Source organism: Oratosquilla oratoria, chromosome 21, assembly GCF_046742065.1.
Source record: "Oratosquilla oratoria isolate Oo_2021 chromosome 21, ASM4674206v1, whole genome shotgun sequence".
NCBI lineage: Eukaryota > Metazoa > Arthropoda > Malacostraca > Stomatopoda > Squillidae > Oratosquilla > Oratosquilla oratoria.
The window spans coordinates 51,746,150-51,750,832 of NC_134797.1; the positions used below are offsets into that span (position 1 = coordinate 51,746,150).

At 36.4% G+C, this 4,683-nt stretch overlaps 1 long non-coding RNA gene across 1 annotated transcript in view; it reads right to left on the reverse strand.

Moving 5' to 3' along the window:
• Positions 1-4,342, reverse strand: part of LOC143036933 (uncharacterized) — a 20,296-nt gene extending 15,954 nt beyond the window's left edge. The window contains exon 1 of the long non-coding RNA XR_012967419.1: positions 3,814-4,342. This is a non-coding gene — a long non-coding RNA (uncharacterized LOC143036933). The remainder of the gene's footprint in view (positions 1-3,813) is intronic.
• Positions 4,343-4,683: the final 341 nt, after the last annotated feature.

Below are 4,683 nucleotides of genomic sequence, written 5' to 3' on the forward strand. Positions count from 1 at the left end.
CGCATGTGTTTCACATTAGTAAAAATTTAAATGGTGAACTTTAAGTCATTTGCGCCTCAAAATTAGCCTTTTAACAGTATTCTGAACACCAATTAACATTTCATGTTTGGATATTTTTCGTTTGGATTTTACTTTAGAAGGGAATGTATGAATATATATATTATTAAGTACGAGATCATATGATGAAAAAGATCTAGACAGAGCTCCAATAAGACCTGCGCCCAATACCTCCGTAAAGTAACGTAAAGTAACGTAATGTAACGTAGCGTAACGTAATGTGACGTAGCGTAACGTAACGTGTGAAGAATATAGTTCCTTGATCCAGGCTGCAGTGGAGATGTGCAAATATATATTTCACCCACTACTGTGTTATCTAAATATACAGCAGTTTCTCTACCATAAAATAATTGATCAATGAAATTAAATCAAAATAATAAAAATGAATAGTATATACGGGAGAAAGTGTGCCAAGGAGTGATTGGGAGGTGAGGTGGTCCTTTGGTCAAAGTGGTCGACTCGAACCCTGAGGCAAGCGGGTTCGAATCCCCATACTGGCCATGTCTCTGAGGACCTGCTGCCCCTTTCTTGCCCCCTTGCATTCCAGGTGGCATTTTCTCCCGTGTTTCGGCTACAGACAGACTATTTCATTCATCCCCGTGGCAACCCCCCTAGGCCTAACCACTTTTCCCGCAGTGATGAAGAAATGCAGCCATTCTCGATTGACCCCTTCCTTACCGAGTGGTACTCTTTTCTTACATTCTACCTGTCAAACGGTTACAGTCTCCTGTAAATATTCGCCTCTGTAGCGCTTGTTCTCATTTTTCAAATGGTTGATTTATAGACAAGTTGCGTGTTTTTTTTTGTGTTTTTTTTAGAAATGCACACCTCCGCGATATAGCAATAGAAAATAATAAATCAACGTAATATACTTTTTTCTTTGCGGAAATCAATAACAAAAATCGTTGCTAAAAGCAAATACACTACCGAACGGAGCTGCGACGATAGGCCCAGTTTGTCCAGTCCCGTCAATGTCAGATTGACGATGGCGTTCACGTTGTGTACTGTCTGTTTCCCCACTAAGTGACGTCACCACGCTAAATGTTTTCAAAACAGTGCTACGGAACTGAGCTTCATGCTATTCTTCAAACAATGAAACTCCTTTGCAACCCCGCAGTCCTATCGGATGCCAAAACCGGCCGTCAACATTCTTACAAAGAATTACAAAGGATTACAAAGGCGGAGCATGCCGACAGGAGACCTTTTGGTCCATATCTAGGTCGGATGCGAAAAAAATCATATCAATGATAAAATAATAAATAAAAACTATAATAATGTAAATAACAAATAAAATACATAAATAAATGCATAGGTATAGTTGAATAATAAACAAACAGGTGAATAGCAAATAATAATAAATTGACATATAACTAATAATAAATGAAAATCGACAAATGATAACAAAACAAAAACAAATAATATAAGATAAATTATAATCATTACAGCATCTTGCTTAGGTGTTTATCTAAATGATTCTTAAAGCTTCGAACTGAACTACATTGCACTACCTGTGCAGGAAGTTTATTCCATTCATTAACTACACGGTTGGCAAAGTTGTTTCTACCTACTTCCAAATTGAATCTATTTCCGGATAGTTTGAGACCATTGTTTCTTGTCTGATTCTCATTCAATGTGAAAATTTTGTCACTTTTGATGTTGTCAATTCCCTTTAAAATCTTAAAGACCTGTTTTAGGGAAAACAGATTCATATGTTTTAGTCGATTTTTGTATGATTTATTTTTGATATTTGGAATCAGTTTTGTGGCTCGCCGTTGTACTTTTTCCAGTCTGTCAATGTCTTTAATGAGATTCGCTGACCATACGGAAACAGCATATTCCAAATGTGGGCGAACTAACGATTTATATAGCTTGTTAATGAGTGATGGACTTTTGAAATCAAAAGATCGCGCAATCAGTCCTAGAATCTTATTTGCTTTCTCAGAGGCTGAAATACACTGCTTGGATGATTTGAGGTCGTTACTGATCATTACGCCGAGATCTTTTTCACTATCCACTTTTGTTAACGAATTTCCAAATAACTTGTAATCGTACTTACTGTTATTTTTACCTATGTACATTACCTTGCATTTACTTGTGTTAAATGTCATTAGCCACTTTTCAGACCATTGCTGTAATTTATCTATATCTTCTTGAATATTTAATTGGTTTGAGTGATCATTTGCCACTCCGCACAGTTTTGTATCATCAGCAAATTTGGAAACAGTAGATTTTAGTCCATGGTCTATATCATTTATATATACTATGAATAGAAGTGGCCCAAGAACGGAACCCTGAGGAACTCCACTTGTAACATTTTTCCATCTAGAAGTTTTTCCATTTAAAACAACTCGACCATTCAACCAATTACTAGTCCAACCTAATAGGCTACCACTTGTTCCGTATAAAGCTAATTTAGTAAGTAGTCTTTCGTGTGGGACGGTATCAAAAGCTTTTGCAAAGTCTAGATATATTAAATCTATATTGTTTCTTTTGTCATAATTCGAGATAACTGTGTTGTAGAATTCGAGTTAGTCACGCAAGAACGTTTCCGTCTGAAACCATGCTGGCTATCATTTATCAAACGGTTACTTTCTAAATGATGTTCGATTGCATCTCTGATGATACTTTCCATTATTTTTCCTACGATTGAAGTCAAACTTATAGGCCTATAGTTATTTGGCTTCTTTTTGTCACCTTTTTTGAATATGGGAGTAACGTTAGCTAGCTTCCATTCTCTTGGGACATCTCCGGATATGATGGATTTCTTGAAAATAATTTCTAATGGAACAACAATCTCATTTTTCATTTCCTTTAAGATTCTTGGATGCCAACCGTCAGGCCCTGGTGTTTTATTAACTTTGAGTTTATCTATACACCTTCTCATTTTTTCTTTTGTTATATTTACCGTAGTGATTAAGTTTACCCCAGACTTTTCACAGGTTTCAGTTTAGAGTTCACTTTGAGGTCATTTACGAATACCGAGCTAAGATAATTGTTTAAGATATTACACATTCCTTCATTTGAATTTTCAAGTTGACCGTCAGCAGATAATAGTGGACCAATGTGATTCCTAACAACCTTTTTATCTCTAATGTAACCATTAAATTCTCTTGACGACGACGACAACTCTGGTGACCCCTAGAATTACAGATTCCAAATTACTAAACGAAGGTTAGGTTAGACGAATTTATCATATTTAAATTTCTTCGAGTTTTGCATCTATAAAAAAAGATGGCATCTCAAGCAGTCGTCGTAGCTTTGTTCGTTAATGTATCGCTTTTAACAATTTTTTCTGTTATTGATTTCCACAAAAAAAAAAAAAAAAGTATATTACGTTGAGGTATTAGAATACAAAAAATGAACATTTAATTTTCTACTGCTATAACGCGTAGATGTGCACTTCTAAAATTTTACCTTCTATTGCTATATCGCGTGGGTGTGCAATTCTAAAAATTTACCAGAAGTTGAACTTATTTGATGAATTTGACATCAAGCACACACACGCACGTAAAGAAAGAATAACATATGGGTGAGCTAGGTTGGAGATTGGGGTTGTTGAGTGACTGATTACACCATTGACTGGGCTACGTGACCTAGCCCAAGCTTTCAGTGAGCTCCTTTACCTAAACTATCTGCCAGACCCAAGCAGATATGGCAGACCTTGCCGTTCATTACATCGTAACCCTATATCAATCTAACTTCACTGTGGGCAGTTCACCCGACAAGAAACCTGGGAAGCACATAATTAGAACTTACCTTAGGTGAAGAGTGAAGGCTCTTGTCCAGCAGTCTGGCGAGCACAGGTCAATCTTCTCGTCCTTCAGAATTTATAACACCAGTGATGGAAATAGATTTTGGAGAAAAAGGTGGCATACGCATGAATGAAGCACCCGTGATTTTTACTCGAAGAAGTATAATAAATATTGTTCCCACTAATGCAGATTGAACATAAGAAAAATATTGAATTTGAGATATGCCGCCATGTACTCTCAAGCAATTTCCATCCCTGGCTGCATCTTGCAGATGTTACATAATTTAAAAAAATATATATATATATTCTTTTGGAAGGACACCGTGGTCCTTTCCAAAGCACTCGGAACGGCACTTTTTATAAAATAAGAAGAAAAAAAAACACACAAATCTTTAGACAAATCGTCCACACTCGTCACAAACCAATTCAAAACTAAGATGGCGCCTGTCCGATTTCGTTTTCGCTATGAAGGAAAGCCCTGCGATTGGCCGAAATCGGTCACGGGACTCAAAACTATTAGGCTATTGGCTGAACCCATAATGTGTTATATAAAGTCTCCGCTATTGGCTGAACCCATAATGTGTAAGATGTCTCACCTGAATGCCCGCGAAAACATCGTCAACAAAAGACATCCGTATTACAAAATTCTATTTTTTAATCAAGTAAGAAACATCTGACAGAAGATTTTTTTTAATTTATTAGACATTGGATAGGGGAAAAAAGATAAGTGTCGAAGATAAGCAGACAACAGAGCAAATGAAAAAAAGTGACGTTACAAAAAAAATGGCGTTAGGCAGAATAAAATCTACAAGGTTGTTACTACATCGAAGGGTTTTTCCCTCAGTCAAATAAAACGTCCATGGAGAAGCAAAAAT